Genomic DNA, 26,494 nt, shown 5'->3' with positions numbered 1-26,494 from the left:
CAAACCTTGCTCAAGACTGTTAGTTACTATATCAATCGTTGTTGCCTATGTCCATGATTTGAATTTTCATTGGAGTTTCAGGGTGTTATCAGTTAATATTGCCTAGTTCCAGTGATGAGCAATGAAGGCAAAGATGGTGTATGTTTCAGTAATGACATAGTTCTGGCCAATTAGGACTTATTTTGATAAAATACATTAGTTTTACATTGGAACATCTTAGTTGTAATAGAATTTTTTTACAAAAGAGTAGTGATGATATTGTGTGGATGCTTTTTCCTTTGTCTTTTATAGTACTTCCCTGAGCAATTGGATTGGACTTGGTTCAAGTACATGGTGTGACCTCAGTAATTGACTGACGGCAAACCCCTCGTGAGAGTGAGATATAAAATAGTGTTCCATGCAGTGATATCTAATACAACGCTTGACATCGAATCGAAGTCCGATCAACGTACTCATGTCTCTTGTCATCACCTAAAGTCACTGAATTATTTACTTCACTTTCTCTCTCTTACTAACATCTGCAGGTAATGACCAAACCAATTTAGTGAAAAAAGTGAAAGTAGTTCCAATTATCAGATTCTCATAGCCACCATTTCAATGTTTTGTCATTTCTTTATCACATTGTCCACTGATCTAAAGTAGAAAATTTTGAAACCCATCCAGTGATACACAGGAACATGGCTAGCTTCTATTTCAATATTTGGTCCTCTCCTTTTCAAATGTTCAAATTCAGAATTTGATTTATTATCAATCATCTTTTAACACTACGTACATGCATTTTCTTCTGGCAAGCAGGACCCAACCGTCCTCATTAGACCAGAGGATAAAGCACTCACGCCAACTCAAATATGGTATTCATTCTATATATCCTTACAAAGTCACAATGAGATTTCAAAAGCAATTAGGTACTCAACAATGTGCACCTTCTGATTCTCATATTTAGTTCCGACATCCAAGCTCAAATGGAATTGTTTCATGTCATACCGAAGTAAACTGCATGCGAACCTACACGAAGAAACAAATATATTCAGACTCAATAAATACAATAATGAACATACATTTTAAGTATCAAGACGGTCCATCCGGCAGCCATGGTTTTCTAGTGAAAAAAAGGTTAGCATGTACTAACGAAACTCTTTCTCAAGGTAAGTGTAGTGGTATAAGGAATTAAGGATAACCATAAAAACGAATCGCGCAAGAAAACCATTCATACCCAATGTTGATTTGCGGTCTCTTTCTTATCTCCGTGAGTAACCAAATCTTCAATCTTGTCGGTTTCAAAGACGCTTCTCTTGGCTCGCTTTAAGCCAGGACCGAGTATTTTGTTTGTTTTGAAAACCGATAAAAGCAAAACCGTAGTCGACCAAAGAATTAATCAAATTAGTCATAAGCTTGAAACGCATTGCACAAATTTACTTACATTCACAAACAAATGTTGGGCAATAAAAGAACAAAAGGAAGAAAAACCAAAATAATTGAAAACTTCACCTCGTATGCTCAAAGCACAATTTAAATCCGAGAATAGGCTGATTGTGTTTCCACATCTGCAGGCTGCGCAAAGAGAGAGCCAGCTTATGGGAGATTAGTTTATTCGTTAGTAACATTAGCATATAACACTACGTCCACCTCTGATCAATTATTGCAAAATGAGCATACCTCGTGTTGCAATGGCATGACGATGAATGGTTAGATCAGACCATACAAGTGGACCAAGGAAACCTTAACACAGTTCAGCTGGGTCGGCCGGATATATTCTTCAACGCACGTTCCACATTCTCATAATGGATATGTCAAAGATCTTCTGGTCTAGTCCCATGCTTCCAATGAATTTAACCATTGGGATCCAACCCATCTATACCCCCTAGTTCAAAGACACTACATATTGCTGGGTTCATGAAAGATTGGCTTAATCTTTATATGCAGAAACTTGGCTGCTCTAATAGATTGCTAGATTTGTGCATCACAACAGATATGCCATCAAATAGCTACCGATATAGTGTACAGTACAAAATAATTACAATCATTACACTCCACATGTTTGCGGAAGTGTTATGCCACTTGGCAGTACCCCTTTGCATGGAGAATTGGGCACCATGTACTGCCCCCATAGGTAGCTACGGTGATAGCAATCTCATGATTATCAAGAGGACAAAGTGGGCCCCCAAGGCCCAAGTTAACATCGCACAGCCACACAGGTGATCGACAAACATGCCTAGTGTTTTTGGCAATGGAACTGCAATCATCAGTTGTGCTAATTAGAGTGTGGGTACGGTTTGTGCATGGAGATCGTATAGCACGCGTTGTGTATACTTTGATGCAAGTTTATGACTTGGGGTGTTTACGTTCTTCACATCTAAAGAAGTAGAAGTCGACCTTGTAACCTTCACAGTATCACTCAAATTAAACAGGTAAGAAAATGACAAATGTAGGTTAAAAAAAGGAGAGAAAGTTAAGGGGGGAAAAATAACTTACTTGCATCAAAAAGTAAAAGAAAATGGTAAAACTTCACCAAGATCAGCGAGGAAGCTCACTGCATTAACAAACAATAAATCGATATCAAATTACTCGTGAAGACTATGAAGCTTGAGCATGAATAAATAGTACCCCCCTAGACTGCATACTCCAAATTTAAATAGTATATATTCTAAAGAGAGAGATTCAAATGTCTGCAGATTTATATATTCCTCATTTCATCTTGAGTCGTGAAATCAAGTTTGTAATCCAAACGATGAATACTAATATCTTGAAACTTCTAAATTGAAGGGGGGTCTTTAAAATAATAAGCCATAATCATCAAAAGTCAAGTAAAGAGACAATAACAAAAATATATTATAGCGAGGCCAGTAATACCAAAACCACCGGTTGCTCCCTGTAACCACCTTGTGGAACTGCATAATAACCTTGACTTACCTGTCCAATAACCGGTTGTACCGCTGTCGGTTTGATATATTCCAGCCGGTGACGGTATCGATACCCACTGTTGTAATGTTCATGTACGGCGGCGGTGGGATTGTCGACACCGGTACTGGAACTGATTTTTCAGGTATATTCCGATGAACATAATAATCAGCATTGAACGCTCTAGCTAAAGCTTCATCACTATTTTTCTTAAACATAGCTTGCTCTTGATTCGCTATAGTTGCCATCTCAGATTCTCTGCAACTCTTCATTCTGCCTCTGAATCTCCATTTGGCGAATCTCCCGATATTTCAACCGGAATCTGAGATTGTAGTACTACTGGATCTTGCGAAACTGGAACCGAAAAATCTATCCTTGCAGTAAGTTAGGGTTTCCTTAGTTACTGCTTTCACCATCGGAGTATGACCCTTCTTCTGCAAAGCCACACCATTAGCACTTTTCTGTCTCTTCCTCTTCTTCCCATCTTCCACAACCGAATCACCCGCACCATTATTTCCCGCATCAACAATGCCACCACTCTTCTCACCCCAAATCTGCTTTGACAGTTCAAACAACTTCACCTCATGAGCTTTCGTAAACCCCCCACTACTACTCTGATACTTCTGTTTCAACCTCTGAAGCTTACTCTTCAACTGATCTCTATTCGCATCAGCATCTAATCCCTCAATAAAATCAAGAAACCCGGTTAAATCACTACCCATATTCTTCCCTTTCTTCTTAAACTCAATCAACCCCTTCAATATCACAGTCTCATCATTCTCACTCCAAAGCCTTTTTTCTTCACTTCCTCAAGTTCAGACACTTTCTTCTTCTTCCTCTCCTTTCTAGCAAGTTTCCTGTCATGATACTTATGGCTCAGCCCCAGAAGGCAACCAATTCTAGTCTAGACGTCCTTTCCCATGCATAGATGGAGAGCTATGTAGGTGCCCTTGCTTCTTATCCTTTCTGCCAATTTGTTTCCAAGTTCTACAATTGGTGTGGTAAATTGCAGGACCTCAAACGCCACCTACCAAACAATGTAATGTTATATATATTACTCTGAACATTTCATATATATCAAAACAAAACTTGAAACTGAGGAAGGGCCAACTCAGTTTCCATCCAAAAATAAAAAACCAAAGTGTTTGATCTTTGGATCAAAACACTCTCTTTCTAGATTCTACTGAATCTATTAGAGAACTATAAAATACGGATGTCTCTCATACATGTATTTGAAATCAAATTAGATGTTAAACATGTTAAGCAGAGGCTCTTAATTAGTACTAAATAAAAAAATTGATGGTTATATATACTTATGGAAGTGAATATATAAGACTGGAACTTACCTTGCATCGAAGCTTTTGAAGGTCTGAAGGGAGATCCTGGGAGAGCCTAGAGTCCAGAACGTGTAATAGCAAGACTCTGTTTAGCTGCAAAAAATTAAAACAAATAAAATCCATTTTCATTAATGGAGAACTCATGTAATGAATCATATGTGATCGAGCAATTTGAGTAGTATACCTTCCCTGACCAAGTGCTCCCACCATTAATCCCGTAGTAATCTTGTAGTCATCCCCTTCAGTGCACCAAAAGACACTATGTAATTCGCCCAATTCATGCCCACACTCTTAAAGGCAACCGAAAAGGCAACATTTACATCCATATTACTATACTTCACCAGCATACTAAGTGACAACGCCATTAAGCAATAAACCAGTGTAATCATCGACATTGATCCAATCAATCCAATGGGTATACCCTCGAAGGTTTCTTAGTCTCTTCAGCCATTGTAGCAACCATGTCGAAAACCCGATTAAAACAAAACAAAACACTGAAGCTTTAAACACACCTCCACTCCATACGGAACAAAAGGAGATAAATTTGAGGCATCACCCTTAACAAAACCAGTTATTATCACAAACACAATAATTCCAACACTAAGCATAGCAGCAATCCAATTAAGAAGCGATGGCTTACTACGCTTGAACCAAACATTGGAATTGCCGATAAAGTGCATAAAACAAAGAATGCAAGTGGGTCTAATAAATTAAATCCATCCGCCAACGCGCTAACATGAAAGCGCCAATGAATCAGTGACGATTAATAAATGTTGCAAAATAAGAAGTCCATGATCTTGCTAAACCTGCGGCACCAACCACGCCTCTAACGAGAAATTCCAAAGAGCAATAAAAGCAACAAAATCACCTAACTCAATTCTAAGAAACGAAAACGAACCACCAAAGAATGGGAATTTCAACAAATAATTCAAGATAACAAAAACAGAAAGCAATGCAGATAAACCCGATATTGCATAATGATAAAACAATAGCAAAGATGATTATGAGCTTCTTGACTTTTCAAAACAAATATACCAAGACCAAACAACTGAACCAAAACTTAACCATATTAAATCCCACCAAGACAAACATCTTTTCATCTCATTAACACTTTCTTTTCTGACTTCTAACTCTTGGGTGTTACTTGAACGGTCTAGAACCCGATCTTTTAAACGATGACCAGTTTGGGATAGTGCTGTTTTGTAAGTTTGCCAACTTTGGAATGATGGTTCTTGGTAAAAATCGTGTTTTGCTCCATGTCCAGTAACTTTTTGCTTCATTTTCTTCCATGGAGGTTGTTTTGTTTTCAAGCAACGGAGTTGTGAGATTATGAGATGAAGTCATATGATGATATATGTAGTGAAATTCTGTTTGGATGGAAGTAGAGTCCTTGTATGGTAAGGGGTTTCGGGCGAGAGAGAATTGTGTATAGAGTTTATCATCCTGAACAATTATGGAAGTAGTTTAATTTTGGAAGAAGAGAGGTTTTGTTTTGTTTAAGAATGGAGATAAGATTTAAGAATGGAGATGAGATAAGATTTAAGAAAGAGATTTTTATCTATTTATCTATTTTGGGTTTTTATGTATTTTGGGCTACGAACAATTGAAATCGCAAAAAAAAAGCGTAGAATTCATTTTTTTAGGTAAAATCTGATGTGTTAGTATGAGAGAAAAAAAGGGGGCTGACGTAGGTCACTGGGAGCATTCTCAACTACTCAGTATTAATGGTCTTTGATTAGTTGACTGGCAGGTCCACCCGGATCGGAAAAGGAACCCAGTCTCCTATTATCAAGGATGACTGTTGTTTGTGCCACTTGGCTACAGGTGATATGCTCAGAGCTGTTGTTTCTACTAAAACACCTCTTGGAATTAAGGCGAAAGAAGCCATGGAGAAGGTATACACTTTACAAAGTATTCTTTGGTCATGAGACAAGTTTATATCTGTTGTCGTTCCTAATTGTGGAGTTCGTTTATAGGGGGAACTTGTACCTGATGACTTGGTTGTTGGAATAATCAATGAAGCAATGAAGACGCCATCTGTCAGAAAGGTTCATTCTTGATGGGTTACGTAGAACTGTGGTTCAAGTAGAAAAGGTTTACGATCTTTTCATTTATTGTTAGAAATTTATTCTTTTGCGCCCCATATTTTCTTTTTTGGTTTGAATATCATTTTATTGAAATTTTCTCTTGTTTGTATCTTCCTTTTGTGTAGCTTGACGGGATGCTGGAAAAGCAAGGAACCAAAGTTGACAAGGTTCTTAACTTTGCCATTTTTGATTCCTTCTTAGAGGAGAGAATCACTGGCAGTTGGGTCCACCCTTCCAGTGGTCGGACCTATCACACAAATATGCAGGTCCCAAAGTTTCAGGTGCTGATGACGTAAGCTATTTTGATTTTTCAATTTTGGCTTTTTAAGATACTCGTATTTTTATTATTATTTTTTTGTGACTTGCATAACAAGATGTTTATTTAATATTATTAGTAATATTGATGTTGGGGTGGAATGACGTATTAGAGAGTGTCAAGAGTGTTGTTACCACCTATTGATCTAGGGTTTGATAATTCATCACACAGGAACTTTAGAGTGTGTGCTAATGTATATTTTAGGGTTGGCAGAGTGTCATTGTTTACTTTACCATCATTTGGGAGTTGGGACACATGGTACCATTTTAAGTAGCAAACATATGCTCTCCTCATATTGTTTTTATCATCAAATGCATTCTTTTCCCAAAGTGGTTAGCACATAGCATTGGCTTAATCTAGAGGGAATTTCATTTGGGATGTTTAAGCTCTATAGGTCTTTAACGTTAGGTGGAAAATCATTTTAAATAATTTTATTATTGCCATACTCCTTGCTATGGGAATTTCTCTGTTATCGTTCACTATATGGAAAGGGTTTGCTGGAGCTATGTAAAGCCAATATACATAGACTACCTAGAAAATTAAGACTGATCGAGAATGGTGTTATATCTAATTATGCTTGTGACATGTGTTTGATGGGTGACCAGATTGCTTGATTGGCATATGGTCAGCTTGTTGTGTGCCGACTTCTTCATTTCTAAAAGTAGTTCATTTGGTGACACTCTAGGCAGTGATGGATACGTAAGTTTATCTTAACACATGACCAGAACCAATGTTCTTTTTATTTATTCAAGTTTGATTTTTTTTTCTTTTGTCAAACTCTTATCTTTTGTTGCTTCACTTGTCACCATTAAATTATTAATCGTGGTACACAAAGTATTTCCCCTTGTACTAATTGTAGTGCTTCACCTGTCATCATCATAAGCACTTTGACTGAATGGTGAATAGTAGATCGTATTAATTGGTTATTTTGGTTTTGATAACAATTCGAAGGTGCTTGTACTTTTAGTAGTTGCTACCAACAGATTATAAGGTTTGTGAATAAATTATAGAATATACATACTAAAACGCCTCGGCTAATTTAATGGTTGTTGAACTTATTTGTATATTCAAATTCTTTTGTTCGGAACAAGGAGAAAAAAATGCTTAGGAAGAATATCTAGTATTTGAGCCAATGTAACTATATAATCAGACTATGTCCACACAAGATGAGACTGAATGAGAGCAGAACAGGTTGTGATCTTAAATTGTTCCTAAAATTCCATTTGGCACTGCCACAATAAGTTGATTTATTTGTTCTTTAGACTAATGTGTTTATTTGCTGCACATTCATGATTTTCATGTGTTCTTATTATATTATCTGTGTTGGTACACATAGAATTCTGAGGTTGTTTGTATAGCTTCTCGGACATAGATCATGCTCTTTTTCTTATAGGTTGCTAATGGACGATCTTATTAATTAGTACCCCGGCCTTCATGCACTGATTTTTAAGTGGCAATGCATACGAGGTCGTGTATTGGATCATCCCTTTCAGATGAAGTTAGACAAACAAATGGTATGAATCGAAAGACATTTACATATTTATTTTGTTTTGATCGAGAAATAAACTTAACTGATTAAGGTCCCATTCAGGTATTGCAGACAATCACAAGTGAATGCATTGCTCATTAGGCAAGGAATTGGTCAAAGGTTACAAATGTGAGTCTTTACCAACTCCACTTCTGATTAGGTATAAATTACTCGTTAGAGATTTAAGTTCTTAAAAACTGATTCTAGGTGACATCTACAAGCTATGTACTTGCAGTTTTTTTATTGTGGACGACTATCGGTCTATCGTTAATGTCCTATCATGTTGTAAAAGATTGTACTAATTTAACACTGAACTGAACTATTAGATAGTGTGCAATTGTGCATGGCATTTGACATGATCCCTTTCTCACGACCTCGATTTTTTTTTTAAATGGGAAGCATGCTGCTTCTTTTCATCTTGTTCTGAATAACATTTAGGCAAAAATAAAGAACAGTCCAGATTGATTTTAATCACCAAGTTAAATCAGTCTCAGGCAAGGCCTTTTAGGTAATGCATGTCTGGTTATTCTGTTAGGTTTCACTAGATCCAATTTTAAACTGCAATTCATCACTACCACCAGCTCCACGTGTTTTTGAGCATAATAAAGCATTGGTGAGATATGAAATGGGAAAGAGATGAGAGGAGAGGCGAAGGTGTTGTAATTGTGATTATCATAATTGAAAAATGAATGAGGTCAAGATGAGACTTAAAGATTCTAAGCCTAAGATGTTAGGCCACACAAGGTTAATAATTTGTCCGAGTCTGGTTTCCTACATTTATCAGGGAGAAATCTTAGGATTATTTGGCGATGTTGGGTTGTATTCGAAACTATTTTTTTTTTTTTTTTTTTTTTTTTTACTTTTTCCAAATAAATCACTTGGGATCAATCCAGTGGTTTGTATATATGATCTATTGACCGCCTTCAATATTATATTTGTGGATTCTTTTATATCTAGATATATAGTCTATGTGGTTCAATATTATTTATGGAGTTGTGTGAACCAACAACACTTTATATGAACTTGGTGCTGGCTATGGTAAGATCGATGTTAGATGACTTGATTCATAAAGGACTTTGTAATGGACAATTAAAGGTTCTAATATATTACCAATGAGGTTTCTTATTCATGTGTAAACTTTTGGGTTTTGATACCGTACTAACTAGTAACAAGCTTGGGGAAGGCAACAGTTTGGAAAGAAGCTTGTAGAAATGATTGAATTGGAACTATTACGACATTCTTTGTAAGAGCAAATTTTGACATAGGAGTCAGATTTAGGCTTGGATTTCCTACATACAAAAGTTAGTATTGCGAGTCTATTTTTTATGGAATTGAACCTAAGTTACGTCGTAAACAATTTACTTAATGACATTCAAGGGATAATTCGTTTCTGGCTGTGCAAGTTATATAGGTTTATCATTACCACCATTTTGACTTTCGTTTTTAACATATGATTATAATGGTAACACATTTAATGATTTAATTAAATATGACCCATATTTCAATCTACCAATTGCAGGTGGGGCATTGTGAAAGGATTGTTTTCATGTCTTTTTTCCCAGTAGTGAGTGTGTAGGGGGGTGTTGAAAGGACCTTTTTTCCCTCTTACTTTCCAATGAGGGGTGGCATATTATAATTTTAAAGATGAAACATGGGGAGGAGAGGGGCTTAGTAAGCCTTATCCCATTACAATAAAATGATCCACAACATGGAGAGAAGCCACACCCACAAAATCAAGAACAACCTTCTCCTCCAGAGAGTGAGAAACCCGTAGAAAAGGTAATATCGTCAAAAGCTCCTACTAAAGAAACATGAGATTTGCTAATAAATTTTATCTGTTTCATTATTAAGTTGTGGAAAAAACCTATTAAATACAATTATGTACATCTTCTGCAGGGTCTGAGTAAAATAATTCCTGTAGCTACTGAACTAGAGGAAAGTAATGCACTGGTTCTTGCAATAGTTCCACCAGGTTATGTTGGGGCTTAGAAATTGTATAAACTCAACTCAAAGAAGATCTCTATGCCTAAGTATTCAGATTATGTAAGTCCAAAAGTCATATTTTGTTTAATTTGAACAAGATCTTCTCTATATTATTCTATTATGACATTTAAATTATAAGAAAGTACGTTCTATATGTTAGTAAACTTCAACCAGGCCACACATCAATTTGCACTAAAATTATTCATGTTGGACTCTTGCAGTGATGTCGTTTAACAAACTTTCTGGCAAGATACCCGTTGAACTAGTGTAACAACAAAACCTTGACACAATGTAAGTATCTGCATTATTTTTCATCTGCAAGTTTAGAATATTGTTTTTATGATAATACATTATTATGCTTAGTTCTCCTTAAACTTGTTCAACATGTTGAGAAATAACAATTTGCTTGGCAGAATTCCTGTCCCAACTAAATTGGGTTGAATGTCAAATAATAAGTGGGCTTTATTTATAGGGTTCCAATCTAGAAGGGATTCTTAGTTCCATGTAAATGTCCACTCACCCCCCTGGTTTATTGCTTTTCTTTTACCACTATGTATGGAAATTTTACTACACCAAGTACTATGATATATTTTGTAATCACTTTATACATTTTGCAAGCTTAATTCTCAAAAAAAATTTGGTTGGTCAAAGCTTTATTGTGAAGTGAAAAAGGTTGGGGGCAAATCCTTATCGATTCAAACATTTCTTACACTAGTTTAACTGCTTCCACCATATAGAAATATTTTTTTTTTTCAAAATCTGGGGCCCCTCCCCTGATTTGTCAAGGCTTTGTTATCAATCAAAAAATTTAGGAGAAAACCTTTAGTCCCTTATTGATTCAAATATTTATTACACTAGTTTAATTGCTTCTATTATATATTGATAATTTATTTCAAATTTTGTGTCCCCCCGCCCCCCCACGGATCCATCACCGGCTGTGATACTGTTATCAAAACATGTTTAAGATGTGTGCTGGTACCACCTTACTCTTTTACATTTTTGTTTGATGTTTTTTCTTCATTTGATATCTTTTTTTAGTACTTGCAGTGGATGTATGTAGTTGTTGACAGTATATACTTTATACTGCATATCTACATTCATGGAAGTTAACATATGCATGTGCTAGTGTTGTTTATTATGATAATCCAATTCCTTAGAAGCACATATATGTCCTACCTTTGAAGAAGTGTTATAAATCACTATGAAACACAACCTTCCAGTAGCAAACCAATAAATTTATAGGATTTGAATATGAATTCTGGTGGTCACATAGATATAAGCTGTCTTGTATTGGGGGTCACAGTCCCACAGACTCAATTAAGAAATACCTTTTAGCATTCAATGTTTCTTTGCTGCATAAATGTTTGCTTTTCCTATAAGATGTAGATGCACTTAAGTTATTTATGGCGATGATAAGGAGACTGTTCTTGAGATCCGAGTAGAGTACGATCCATTCTAGAATTCAAAGTCAGAGTTTAGTTTCTTGATAAAAGAGGTTAACAGAGACATTTATTCGGCATCAATGCAAGGTGTGATTCATTGGGCTGCACAACCTTCTCCAGGAGGTGTTCCTCTTAATAAGGTGGAATTCGAGCTAAACGAGCCGAGCTTTACCATGTCCAAGCTCGGCTCGTTAATTACACGAGCTTTAAATTGAGCTCGAGCTCGGCTCATATAGTTAAACAAGCGAGCTCGAGTCGAGCTTAAACGAGCTAAGCCCGAGCCGCCTGGTTATTTTACACTACAAATATGCTATTTGAGCTAAATGAGTCGAGCTTCATCAAGCTCATTTGTTACACGAGCTTTAATTTTAGCTCGAGCTCGTCTCATATAGTTAAACGAGCGAGCTTGGGCCGAGCTTCGACCTGAAAAGAGTAAGGAAGAAGAAATGAGCAGGACTTTAAGTAAGAGAAGGGTAAAAGGGTAAAATCCTTAGGGTGAAGAAACCGAAGAGTCGGCAGGTGGTCCAATGGATGTGTGACACGTGGAGGCTCAGAATACGAAAAGGTAATGAAAGATGCGCGTGATGAGTACTTTTTGCAGCACACACGTACTGATGAATAGTCAGAAAAGGGAGGCTGGGTGCGGAGGCAAAGAAGTGAGAAGAATTCTTGACCCTGGGACTATATAGGGCCGCAGAGTCGAGAAGGGGCATCTGTGGTGGTAGGGTCTGTGATATAAAGGATCGAGGGTAATATTGGCCCGATGCAGGCTGTGGTAGTGGAAGCCGGGGTGCAGAGGATCAGCAGAAGAATGGGCCTGAGATAAGATATGCGGAGAACTCACGAGCACAAGATCGGTCCGTGGACTCGCATGTACACGGTAGAAGCCGACGTGGAAGAAGAGGGAGCGTGGGATGAGGGAAATAGGTGGACGACTACGATAGAAGGCCAGGGGTATAAAAAGAACAGCGAGAGAGAGAGAAAAGGGACTTTTTGACAAATCTAGAGAGAGAGACCTAGGGAAAAAGAGGCGAAAGTGAGGGGAAGTATTAGCGATCTAACATTTTATATACTTTCTTATTCACTCATGATATACCCTAGGTGTTCAACCCTAATCCTAATGTATTCAATTTAGTTTCAATTTGCTGCCTAAGAAGAAGAGAGAAAAGTAATTATAGACAAAAGAAAATTCTCTTAGTTTTCAATTTTATGTTATTGACCTTTTCCCCCATCATGCCAAGAAAGTTTGATTGAAGCTATTATGAGCAAGTATAGCGTTGTTATGTAACACCCCGCCCTATTTAGATTTTCTTCTAATAACTGATTTTAGAGGTCTTTTTCTGGAAACTCTAACTTGATAAGGACTTTTCTACAAATATTATTTTGGAAGGGGTTGTTTTGCAAATTTCGAATTTTTTTGTTTTGACTAAACTGAGAGATGAGACAAAAAGTGAGGGGAGAGTTTCCTCTTTCATGGTGTTAAAACCCTAAGAGAGATACTGAGAAGAAATGGAAAGAAAGAAACACTTTTACATAATTAGAAGTAGGAGGGATTCAATTGTAGGAAGAAATTGAAGACAAATTAGGTAAGAAGAAATAAGAATTGAAGGAATCATGTGGAGTTCTAAAAAATTTCTTTGGGTGTCAATGTTTGGTAGCCAATGCATGCTTTAGTGAGTTATTTTCTACTATCTTATTTATTCTATCTTCCTTTTGATTGATTTAAGATAAATATACCAAATTTATTGTATGTGTTGGTTAATCATTGTTGGAATTCTTAGGTTATACTTTGATTTTGAATATTTTTAGTATTTCATGTATACTATGGTTTTAGGAAGTGAACTATTTGTTTTCTTCTCAATCTGCCATGCTGATATAAAACAACTAGTTGACTGACTATTTGTATTCAAATAATTTGAAATTTTTATGGTAGATATAAGACATGTAGAAGAAACACATATCCAAAAATCAGATAATTTGGGTGTGTATAGAGAAAGATATGAGCTCCATAAGTCTGTGCGTCAGAAATTTGCGCTTTAGGAACAGTTTATATGCACTGTATTATAGTCCAGTTTTTATGTAGTTGGGATGAGAGTTAGGTGTTCGGGAAAACATGAAAAAGTAAGTTTTGTGAGTCTGATTTCCATTCCAATTGGTCTCATCGCATTTTGAGGCCTATGGAATTAGTTATGATGTCTAGAAGTTTGGATGGCAGAAAATAGTGTGTCAGAAATCAGTTTCTTTGCCCACTGAGTTCGAGTCCAGTTTTCGCATATTTAGAACGCGATTGAAATTTTTTGTAAAATATAAAAAAGTAAGTTCTGTATGTTAGCTTTTCAACGCAAAAAACCTTATTGCTTTTGGATACCTGTGGAAAGAGTTGTGCTCTTCGGAAGATAGTGCGTCACAATTTTAGTTTTCTGAAATTAGGATTTTTTACCAAGTTTGAGCTATATTTACTCCTAGATAAGAATGAGATTGGGATTTCGAGTTCTACACAAAAAAGTAATTGTACATATCCTAGTTTCTAAATAATCAAGTGGTGTATCATTTGGATAAATATAGGGTAAGTTTTTGCTTTGACAAGTTGGGTAGAAAACGTACAATGTCTTTTTTCTAGGTGCCCGAACCTATTTTGAGGAATATTTCTAGAAATGAACTAAGAGCTTCTTAAATCATTCCTTGGTGTTTGTAACCTATTTTTAGATAGTGGTTTTTATTTTGAACGACATGGTTCTTAAGATAGTTTTTGGTGACCCAAAAGTATGGTAAAATTCATTTTTGAGCAAGTTTGACTTATAGGTTCATCGTGCATCATTAAGGCTGAAATTATATATATATATTATTGTGGGAGTATTTGGAACTTGTTATAACTATTTTTAGATGATCTAAGCCGCTGGTTTTATTATTTGTAAATATAATGAGATTTATACATATTTCTTTCGGATTCGCTTTATTGCTTGAAGAATTTTATGCTTGGATGTCATGGAGACTATTTTGTACCCTAGAGTTCTGAAGAGAGCTGTAGATAAGTTCTCTTGTTGAAATAGGACAATTAATTCATAATGAATGTTGATTGAACTTGAAAATATTTTTATTGTGCTAGTGTTAGATATGCCTTAGGGAATATATGATGTTTGGAATATGAATGTTTATATAAAGTAAGAGCTACGTAAGGCTTGATTTTAATCTTGAAAGATTGGATACGTAGACAACTTTAGTTGAAGGTACAACTGCTATAATATATATTATGTTTTTGTTTTTGTGATCGACATATGCATGCGATGGACGTAGTATCCGTATATGATTTTGTGTTTTACGTACGAGTCAAGAAACTATATGCCTCTATTTAAACGAGAAACTATCCCGTGAGTCTCTAAAAGTAAGAGGAACTATTTGTCTTGATGTACGTAAAGGTTAAATAGTATTGTTGTTTTCTTTTGAACTGTTTAAACTAAACAGTGGTCTTGTGGTATTGTATTTATATGTGATGGTGGTCATGTTCGGATTTTGTGGAAATCTAATATTTATTGGTGGTGGTGCAGTGGTGCTACCACGGGAACTTAGGGGTTCTGAAGAGGGTATAAGAATTTAAATGGATTAAGTTTGTATTATTATTTATAAATGGGTATTGAATGATATACCTAAAGAAGTTTGATGAAGCTTAGATTGTGTATTGATAAATGTGTATTGTAAGGTATACCTTGAAGAGGCTTGTAATTGCCCTAGTGTACTTTGGTTTCATTTCATTTTCAGTTGTGATACTGTTTTGGTTCCTTGAGAATTTCTTATTGGTGGTTTGCTTAATGCCATGGTATAAGTTGAATGTTTTTCTTTTGTAAACTTTTATATGTATAAAGATAATAATTTGTATGCTTGTTTGTAGTTCCTAGTCCACCACGACTCCTGATTTTATTTAATATATTTTTTATTGGGCTTGGTATTAATGAGAATGCCTGTTGAAAATTTCTTGTTAAATTTGTTGAAAATTTCTTGTTAAATTCAAGGTGTTGGAAAAATTCCTTGACTGATCACCAAGGTGGATAGGTATAGCCTGTTAGCCCAAGAGTGGTTATTTTAATCTTTGACCTCAAGAGTAAGCGAGAGATATGATATGTAGCATGCAAATGCATATATCCAACTCTCTCAGCATTTTGTGAGCCTGAGTTGATATCCCGACTGAGATGGTTGCCTGTTATTGAGAGTGGGTGTTGGTTATGCAAGGAGACAGATGGATATATGTGTCAGTCACAACAGTGTGTAGATGTGACTATCGTGGTATGATATTTGTGTGGAATGTTATAAAGAATTCTATGTGGTTAAATTTGAAATATTTTAGCTATTTTTTATTCGTTTAAAAATATGTTTTGCAAGATGGTAAACATACTAACTTTCTTATAGGGGCGGATCACCATATAAAGATTTTTGAACAAGGTAAATTTATTTCATTTGTTGGTTAATTTTGATAAAAGGACGCCTCATAATGTATAGAGGAACTAACAATCCTGATGTAAATTATACCATATTTTTAGTAGATTTTAGACGCGTTGGAGAAACTAATGCCTTTTCGAGGAAAGGAACTAAATTGTCTCTGAGGTGTAAGGGTTAGCTGTTCTGGTATTTTGTCGAGATGGTTAAGTAATTCGGTTAAGTAATGAGATATATATATTAAGATTTCCAGGTTATGACAAGATTTAAGTTTATGAAAATGTTGAAAATACAAAGGAGATTTTGCCAAAAAATTTGTAGAATGTTTCTATCTTTGTATAGTTTGGGTTTTGCTTGGTTAGTTCGTAGCACATCCTGAGTTTTGTAATGATTGTTTATGCCATGTGTATTTGGTATTCAATTATTATGAAATTTGGAGTGTGACATTATAGGGTGGCAAAAATAGGTTGAGTGCACCAACACCTCTCCAAACACCAAACTTTTCAAAAATCTGACCATGTTATTAACTTTGTAGTCACTAGCTAGAGGAGTATACTACACTACTAGAGACAACAAATTTTTTATATTTAGAGATATCTATTTGTTTATATGCATTAACTCAAATGAGCTTAAGAGCAAAATGAATAGAACATATTCATTTTTTCGACCAATACTCACTTGCTAACTAACAAAAAAGTGAAACTCAAAATTGTACGTTTTGCACCTAAATATTATTTGAATATCCTTGAATAGAGAGATCTATTCCACTTACAACTTAAGAAAATAAACTCTACAAGGATCCATAACTATTTTTCTACCAATTACTTTTTTTTTTTTTTTTTTTTTGAAAAAACACATATAATGTAGTAATTTGTATTTCCTATTATAACCCATACTACAATGTAAAGTAGTAATTTGTATTTTCTATTATAATTCATACTACAATGTAAAGTAGTAATTTGTATTTCCTATTATAACTCATACTGCAATATTTCCTAAGAATGAGGGAAGAGCTAGAGAAAGAGATGGAGCTTCATGTTGTATGGTGTTCAGTATATTGGCGTAACAATATCTATTCTATCATACTTGCCACACAATATTGTGAAATGTGTATGTTGTTAAAGAAAGTTGTATGGTGGGGATCAAAACCCATTGATTCTATTTCATGAGTGAGTGTGTTCACATGTATTTCTATAATATCAGTGAAGTAACACCTCATATCTTTTATATTAGGATTGGATTCACTGTTTTTCATATCAAATTTTTTTATTGGCTCTTTTTGATGTTGTATTTTGTGGTAGATTTTTTATAGGTATATTTCCAGGCATTTTTATCCTCTTTGATAGTTTCATACTTGAAGGTAATGATACATCACTTTTTATCAGGTATATATTTGTATAAATATGTGAAATATCTTTAATTATGATAATAATGGTAACACACTCGGTTCATTATTTATGTTTTATAATGATAATAATGGTAACACACTCACATCAACAAGGCCTTTTACTACAATGAGAGGGCAAGCCAAAGAGTAATAGAATAGGTGAGATTGGTAACACCTGAATGATGTAAAATTAAAAGTAATATGAGTAGTTGTGTTTTAACATTACACATTGCTTTGTGGTTATCTAAAATTTAACTAGAATTTTTATGGGATTGAAGATGGTAAAGATGTGTGAAACAAGTATCTTGTGTCATGGGCATGAGGTAGTTATATCTACTTTTGTGTAACACAAACAATGCAGAGTGAGATTAGTGCAAATTTGATTTGGCGTGAAACAAGTGTTATGTCATTTTAAATTTTTTAATGATATATATGGCTCGACAAAATTTTGTGTATGTCATTTTAATAAATGTAAGACAATATATATATGATAATGAGAAATCACACATGACATTATGCCTATTTTTGTGTCATACAAACAATTTATAGTAATAGACCAAATTTCATGTGGTGTTAGAACATGTTGTATTTATGTTATTCTATTTGAAATAGTAAAGGTATGTTATTCCGAATGACATATGGATTAAATTTGGTGTTAGAAAAAGTCTTATGTATGTCACTTTAACAGCTATATGATATTGAGAATTACATATATACGACATTATGCAAATGTTTGTGTCGTATACAAGCAATTTAGAGTCACTTGCCAAACATGATGTGGTGTTGAAACAAGTTAGTATTTATGTTGTTCTAGATGACATAGTAAAAGTATATATCATTCCAAATGGCATATGAATCAAATTTGACATTAAAAATTACATACAACATACATATGATATATGTTACGTTATATATAATATTATATATTATGTTTATTATTGTGTAATTTAGAGTCATTGCAATTTATAGTTTAATATTATAGATTATGCTTATTATGTTATTCCATTTGAAATAGTAAATATATGTCATTCTGAATGACATATAGATTAAATTTGGCGTTAGAAAAAGTTTTATGTATGTCACTTTGACAACTATATGGAAAAAAAAATATGACATTGAGAATTATATACATATGACATTATGTAAATTTTTTTGTCATATACATTTAGTCACTTAACATGATGTAGTGTGGAAACAAGTCAATATTTATATCATTCCAGATGACATAGTAAAAGTATGTCATTCTAAGTAGCATATCGCATATGAATCAAACTTGACATTGAGAATTACATACATATGGTATATATTACAATACACTATTATACATTATGTTTATTATAGTGTAATTTAGAGTCATTAGACATCAAACTAAATGTTAATGTATCGTTGAAACAAATCGTACTTATGTCATTCAAAATGTCATAATAAAGGTATATTACATTCCAAATGGCATCTGGCTAGAAAAAGTCACGTTACTTCAATAAGCATAAAATGATTATGACATTCAAAATTATGTACTACATTATTTATATTTTTGTGTCATATATACAAACAATTTAGAGTGTTGTCTTGAAACAAGCCATACTATGTCATTCCAACTGGTATAGTAAAAATGTATGTCATTCCAAATGGCATATGGGTCAAACTTGGCGTTGGAAAAAAATTCATGCATGTATGTAGCAAGATTACATTTTTAAAGACGCCCGAGTAGATTTTCTCATCTTCTCCTACGACTATGCGACCTTATCTTCTAAGACTACCACATATTCCAGTTTTGCACTTTATTAGTAGTTGTCTTGAAATGGAGAATTATATGAAAGTACCGTAAAGACCTTGGTGGAATTGAATGACCGTATCATACTCTCTTGAATATATACTAGGTTATGTACGTTTCATCTTAAACATTGATAAAGACAACCAACACTTTAGCCAAGCAAGTAAACCTTGAACTATCTCTAAAAACTCGATATATATTCCACCAACACCTTATCAATACTATTTTGTTTCTGCAAGTCTACAACACCAATCTCCATCATATCGCACGGCATAACAACAATCTACAAGTCACACATCATCACACAGTTTGTAACACAAAGTCTGAATCTAAACACACCCATTAAAGAAACCAACTAAAACAAACACTACAAGAAAATAAGTTTTACTCCACAGTCCAAAATCTTTTCCCACGGTTTTGGACTGTTGCAGGACCATGGACTTTTTGTGCATCGGACTGTGGGTAAAACCTGCCAATAGTGACGGTCTTTGCGTGTGGCAAAAGGCCAGTTTTTCCTACGGTTTTGGTTCTTGGGATCTGCTTTTTTTGCGACGGCTTTAGACTGTGGCAAAGTCATTTAAAAAAATAATAATTGATATTTCAATTCTTAGATCTTTTCACCTGCAATCCACGAATCACCTAGCAAAGGTCTTACACCTACAAATAACCACCAATCACCATAACCATCCTACACCTCATTAATTATCCCGAAAAATATATAAAGGAAAACTCGCAAAGCCAAAGATTGAATTAACCAAGATCTCGAAAACAAGCATGCTGGGTATATAAAAATTAATCATCCATGCATGCAAGTTAATGCTAAGCATGCCAAGTCAGTCCAATTTACTATACCCTTACCTTCAGTGCATGTCCTTATAATATTCTATTTTAGTAATCAAAAATCCAAATTATAATCAATACCAATATATTATAAAAAACCTCCAAACCAACTTATTCCATCTTGTTCTGTATTCTACATTGTAATATATTGCAATGAAAAAATTACAAAAGAAAAAAAAAATGAAAATCTCAATAACTTCACCGGCCAAGAACATTCTCCTCTATGTTGGCATTCTCGTCCTAAGAACATTCAACCATGAATAATCAAAGTTTGATCACCTTATGAAAGAAATAATTGTAATTAAAAAATAAAGAAAAAGTAAAAGTATGATAGGTACAGGTTAGAAATCGTATAACTAAACACTTAAGATACCTTGTTAAATCTGTCGAGATCACCATTGTTGCATACTCGTGAAGAAGCATCCTGTTAAGTGAAAACTAACTGAATAAGAGATTAAAAAAAAATAAAAAACAAGAAGCTCTCATTCCTTTAATCAATCTTAAATCTAGATGAGGTTGCATTTATGACTGAAATAACTAGAATTAGAGTTACTCTTTACAACTTTAATACACTTTAGGAAAGAAATTATACACAAGAATCCAAACAGTTAAAAGTCATCTGCAATAAATTCATGGCCATCAAAACCTAGTGTCCACTACAAAAAAGAAATAATTAATAAACACACATGTGACAACTCGCAGGACAAAGAAAGCAGGTGCTCAGGTTCATAGCTACCATAAATCTTATATTTAGTGCTAGGGTGTTTTAAAGTTTTAAAACAGTCTTAGTTGTGTTTCTTTAGGAAAGTCGGACCAATAACCTACAAAAGATATGCGTAACAAGATTAAGACTAATATACCATAGGAATCACCAGTATACCAATTCAACTTCTGTTCTCTATTACGTTAAACTCAACATTTTCAGAACCAACATACCAAGTCTCGATGTACTCCGACCAACAACAAAGGATGGCCAATTGATAGAACTAAATTACCAGCTCTAAGCATTTCAGTAGTTCTAAAAGATGCTCACTTAAATCACATAGACAATGGTGAAAATGGTTCCACAAATAGAGTCATAACAAGAAAGTTATGACAATAAATGGTGTATAGCCTTTTTTACCCTAAAAATCACCAAATCCGAACCTCTTACTAAAATTTTGCAATTTTCAGATCTTAAGACTTGTTGCAGTCCAAGTTTTATGGTTGAATACATATTTACAAGTAATAGCTAAACTACTACAAGCAATGAAAATGGATTTACAGCAATCTAAACAAGCTTTGCGAGCCATACTTCAATATGCGTCGAAAAACCATACTAGTTAGAACATGGATTAAACATGTTTATGAAATTCAGCACTATGCATACACTAGAACTCAATAAAATGAGGTGAAGTCTAACACAAGAAACACATGAATCAAGTCTTAAAGTAAATCCTTAGCATGCTCTTAATATGATGGAAATAAATGAGAAGTAGAGCACATACCTCAACCTTGAGCAACCAACGAGCTATTCAAGAAAACCCACTTCAAAACCAACAAGATGATGAGCAAATTTAAGAATTACAGCAGCAAGAATTTGAGAGAGAACTCCACATCAATATCCATAGATCGAAATTAGGGAATGACAAGGAGATTTGGCAAGCAAACAAGAGGAGTGCACACCCAAACTTACATGCAAGGCTTCCAAGCTTGAAAACCCCAACAACATGTCAAGAAGTTTAACAAACAAGATAAAAGGAAATAAATCAGCACTCTAACTACAACGGTAAATAACGAGGTAAAATGAAATATAGATATATGTTGTTGTCAATCCACTATACATTTCGTTTGTGATCTACTTCTTGAAGCTTTAACTCTTGTAACAGATGCCTGACCAAGTTGAGAGAGCTGGCGAAAATGAGAACATAGAAAAACAGGCTATAGACGAAGAGGTTGCTGCTAATGATGTTGAAGCATTAGCAGATAACACAATAGTTAAAGAGATCAGTCCTTATACAAAAATGAGCATGATATCCAATATTTATCATGACTTCCATTTTTCCTTTCTCTTCATTCAATTAATTATCAACTTGGATAATTATCTGCTAAATAGGTGAGAGACTCAGATTTTAGATCCACTGGCAGCATGGAAACAATAAGCCATGAGGACGACTCCAATGCATTAATAAAGCACACCACTCAACAAAATAAGATCGATGTTCAGAGGAAAGCACACCACTCCAATGCATTAATAAATGCAAAGGAGGCCATGGATCAAAGCATTAAATGTAACGACAGTAGGCATTATACCTCTTTGAAGCATTAATTCTGAAACTTGAAGTGCTTCGTTGGTCTTACCCTCTTTGCAAAGAGCATAAACCAGAATGTTGAAGGTTACTACATTTGGTGAGATGCTCCTTTTGGGCATATCTTCAATTGTAATACATAAAGTTTTAAAAGGAACAACAATGTAGTGAACTGAAATCTACTTGTAAGAAACCAGCCCAGTTGTCACAACTGATGTTGTCGACATGACATTCTTTCCAACTACTTCAACAGCAACAAAAACCTTTCCTGCTCACTGAGATAACAAGCAACCTTTATAAGAACAATGCTTAAAAAATCACCATCAAACTATGGGAGTTAAAAGAGGTGTTTCGGCGCATGTGAGATCAACTGGCACATCAGGCACCTCAGCACAATCCAATAAAAAGTCCATCAAATGACATAAACTTGTACCCAAAGATTAAAGGAATCAAAACAAATAAAGAAAATGTAATACAAAGGTTGGTCTGAGCCACTTCAGCTCATTCAGTGGAACTAATTTCCCCTGAAGGCTGGACTAAATTTGTGAATGCAGATGGATCAAACAATCCACCCAAAATCCCCTTAAGAAGAGAACTGAAAGTAAAAGCATCGAGTTGAAATCCATGTTTTAAAATATTCCCCAAAACAACAAACCCGAAATCCACCCGACCCATATAAGAGTAGCAATTTATCAAGGTGTTAAGCGTCACAATGTCAGATTGGACTCCAACAGAAGCCATCGCATTGTACATGGACAAAACAGTAGAAAATCACCAGAAATTTCGAATTGAAAATGAGAAATTTAAATAATAGACTTTAGATACGTAATAAAAAGAAACACACTTTGAATTTCGAAGTACAAACGATAAATTTTTACCAAATTCTTACCTGACAAGAATGATGAAAATCGAAAAGCGAAGCAACACGATCTTGTGAAGCACGAAACGAGAAGATTACAACATGATGAAACACTGATCTCATAACGTTTGGTTTCGAGAATTTGGGAAGGCTTGCAAAACGAATTTCAAATCAGCCCAAATATCCTCTTCAAATCTGCACGTCAACAACACAATTAGAGAAAAAGAACATATATAGAAGAAAAGAAAGCCATCAAAATCCTTATTTTTTTAAAAAAAATTAAACAATTGTCTGTGGGGGGAAAGAGAAAAAGTAATTGGAGGTGGGGGGCGAAGCTAAGTGGGGGAACTTAATTTCTGTGTGTTGGAATTATTTTGTTCTGTGTTAAAATATTTTGGATCCCCTATTCCTACGGTCAAAACGCATGGAACATTCGTCCAGATCTAAAAAAACGTACCAACGGTTTCTCTTTGTGGCTGCACCCATGGTCCATGTAAACATTTAAACCGTGGGTAAAAGTACTAAAGTTACGGAATAAGGAGAAATCTATTTGCTACGGTCAAAATTTGTGGGAGAATATGCAAAGGTTTATAACCGTGGGAAAAAATACCGGGTAAAAAACCCCGGGAAAAAGTCCATTTTCTTGTAGTGAAAGGAGTAAAAAAAAAGAGAGAATGTCACCTGCTAGCTTGAGTGGTTTCTTGCTAGATTATAGTTTCTAAATATATTATGGCTTATGTCATAACCCTTGGTAAGTGTAAAGATCAAACAAATAAAATGACCTGATTCTTTCTACAAGATATAGAGTAGTATGGTATACAATGAAAAGATCACGCTTTGCTGTGTAGGAGGAATCCCATAAGGACCTGCAACCTGCCAAATCAATTACAACATAAAAAAGTAACCAGTAGTTGGAGGCTGATTCCCAACACACTCCAAGTTTGTTGGTATAAACTCTCACTAGTAGTCAAGTCATATAGATTGGCCTCTCAGTACTCTCTTTCTGAATGGCTCCTTGAGATGTGTATGTGGGTGGGTGGGTTCTAGAATGGTAATATAATTGTCACGCCCTAATTTTTCAGACAATTGAATATTCAGATAAAAGAGTTCGATCTGAATATTCAACAATCTAATAAACCAGGACGTGAGCGGGTTTGACTCACATGAGTCCAAGCTGGAACTTAAAATACCCACTAACTATAACCTAATAAACTAAAACAAAAAATAAATATCACATTCTAAAAAAAAATTCGATAGTCTCCTATGTATTTTCAACATTTCATAAACATAAATCCTGTCAAAACCTGAAAATCATAATAATATACATCTTATTGCTCAACCCAGCTACTAAATCGTCTCGACAAATGCCAAAATAGTAAAGTAACTGACCGTTAAGCCATTGCTGAGTAACCTTTACGCCTCGAGACAATTTAGTTCCTTCCCTTAGAAAACATTAGTTTCTCTTGCTCATCTAAAATCTACTAAAAACCTTGTATAATTTACATTAGGACTGTTAGTTCCTCTATACAGTGTGAGGTGTCATTTTAGCAAAGTTAGCTAACAAATAAAATAAATTTACCATTTCCAAAATCATTATACGATCATCCACCCCTGTAAGAAGGTTAGTATACTTACCATTCTGCAAAACATATTTTAAACGAGTAAAACTAGCTAACATATATAATAATTCAAACTTAACTACATAGTCTAAAATCATTATAATATAACACACAAATATCCCTAGCCACGACCATGATAGTCACCTATACAGACTAACACATATATTCATCTGTGTCTCTTCGCATAACCAATCCCCACTCTCAGTAAAAGGCAACCGTCTTAGTCGGGATATAGACTCAGGCAGTCAGGCACACAAAATGCTGAGAAGGTTGGATCTATGCATTTACGTGCTATATATCATATCTCTCGCCTACTCTTGAGGTCGAGGATTTAAACAACCATTCTTGGGCTAACGGGTAATACCTATCCACCTTGGTGATCAACCAAAGAGTTTTTCTAACACCTTGAACTTAACAAGAAATTTTATCCGACATTCTCATTAATGCCAAACCCAATATATAAATACAACATCAAAATAAACCAGGAGTCGTGGCGGACTAGGGACTACACACAAACATATAATATTTCTTACAAGTTAAATAAAAGTTTACAAAAGAAAAATATACAACTTCCACCGTGCCCTTCAGCAAACTAATTGTAAATCCAAAACCCCAGGAGTCAATCAATCATTTTAAAATAAAACGGAAATGAAAAGTCACTACCAACACTAGTACAAAGCTCTTCAGGATATATACCATAATATCCACTTATTAATAAACAACACAAGCTTCATCCATTTCAATTTCTTATATCATCTTAAGAACCCCTAAGTTCCCATGGGTAACCCACCACCACCAATAAATATTAAAGTTCTAAAAAATCTGAACGTGCTCACAATCACATCACTATGATACCACATGATCACCGTTTAGTTTAAATAGTTCAAGAGAATACAACAATACTATTTAACCCTTTACATGCATTAAGACAAGTAGTTCCTCTTACTTTCCGAGATTCACGGGATAGTTTCTCGTTTAAGTAGAGGCATATAGGTTCTTGACCCATAAGTAAAACACAAAATCATAAACGGATACAACATCCATCAAATACATATATTAATCGCAAAAACTAAATATATAATATATATTATAACAGCTGCACCTTCAACTAAGGCTGCCTACGTATCCAATCTTTCAAGATTGAAATCAAGCCTTACGTAGCTCTTACTTTATATAAACATTCATATTCGGAATCTCATATATTCTCCAAGAAAAGTTTATGAAAATGCTTTGTTCATTAATATGAATATTTCCCAAACTGGGTTCATACATATAAAAAGACACCACAGTAGGATTTCTAGCCACTTTGTCGATGTTATAACTTTCCCTACATTCATCCAAATAATACACCACTTGATTATTTAGAAACTATGATATATAAACTTACTTTTTCATACAGAACTCGAAGTCCCAATGTCATACCATCTAGAAGTAAAAATAGCTCAAACTTGGTAAAAATCTTAATTTTCAGCAAACTAGAATTTTCACGCGTTATCTTCCGAATGACACAACTCTTTCCACGGGTATCTAAAAGCAACGAGGCTTTTGTGTTGAAAAGTTAACACACATAACTTATTTTCTTATATTTTACAAAAAATCTAAATCTAATTCTAAATATGCGAAAACTGGACTTGAACATAGTGCGCAGAAACTGATTTCTGGCACACGGTTTTCTGCCAACCAAACTTCTAGACACCATAACTAATTC

General features: G+C 34.7%; 4 long non-coding RNA genes and 1 pseudogene across 6 annotated transcripts; 2 read left to right on the top strand and 3 right to left on the bottom strand.

Moving 5' to 3' along the window:
* Positions 1-3,209: 3,209 nt before the first annotated feature.
* LOC147510408 (cationic amino acid transporter 5 pseudogene) lies at positions 3,210-5,749 on the bottom strand (annotated as a pseudogene).
* Positions 5,750-8,228: 2,479 nt separating this feature from the next.
* On the top strand, positions 8,229-9,946 carry LOC147510407 (uncharacterized). The gene is made up of 3 exons (XR_015217472.1): positions 8,229-8,326; positions 9,686-9,746; positions 9,829-9,946. It is a non-coding gene; the product is annotated as an uncharacterized LOC147510407 (long non-coding RNA).
* A 3,100-nt stretch (positions 9,947-13,046) lies between these two features.
* Positions 13,047-15,464, top strand: LOC147510406 (uncharacterized). Its single transcript, XR_015216780.1, has 2 exons — positions 13,047-13,177; positions 15,137-15,464. It is a non-coding gene; the product is annotated as an uncharacterized LOC147510406 (long non-coding RNA).
* A 4,624-nt stretch (positions 15,465-20,088) lies between these two features.
* LOC147510405 (uncharacterized) lies at positions 20,089-21,648 on the bottom strand. Its single transcript, XR_015218814.1, has 3 exons — positions 21,508-21,648; positions 20,394-20,444; positions 20,089-20,260 (listed from the first exon to the last, which is right to left on the bottom strand). It is a non-coding gene; the product is annotated as an uncharacterized LOC147510405 (long non-coding RNA).
* A 680-nt stretch (positions 21,649-22,328) lies between these two features.
* On the bottom strand, positions 22,329-26,137 carry LOC147510404 (uncharacterized). Of its 3 annotated transcripts, none has more exons than XR_015218817.1 (4): positions 24,557-26,137; positions 23,950-24,040; positions 23,198-23,362; positions 22,329-22,583 (listed from the first exon to the last, which is right to left on the bottom strand). It is a non-coding gene; the product is annotated as an uncharacterized LOC147510404 (long non-coding RNA). The 3 variants fall into 3 exon arrangements; XR_015218816.1 differs by having other exon boundaries at positions 23,988-24,040; positions 24,557-25,773; XR_015218815.1 differs by lacking the exon at positions 24,557-26,137 and having other exon boundaries at positions 23,198-23,953.
* Positions 26,138-26,494: the final 357 nt, after the last annotated feature.

Source organism: Coptis chinensis, chromosome 3, assembly GCF_015680905.1.
Source record: "Coptis chinensis isolate HL-2020 chromosome 3, ASM1568090v1, whole genome shotgun sequence".
Lineage (NCBI taxonomy): Eukaryota > Viridiplantae > Streptophyta > Magnoliopsida > Ranunculales > Ranunculaceae > Coptis > Coptis chinensis.
The sequence above is the reverse complement of the archived record's forward strand: the minus strand, read 5'-3'. Positions and strand labels throughout refer to the sequence as shown.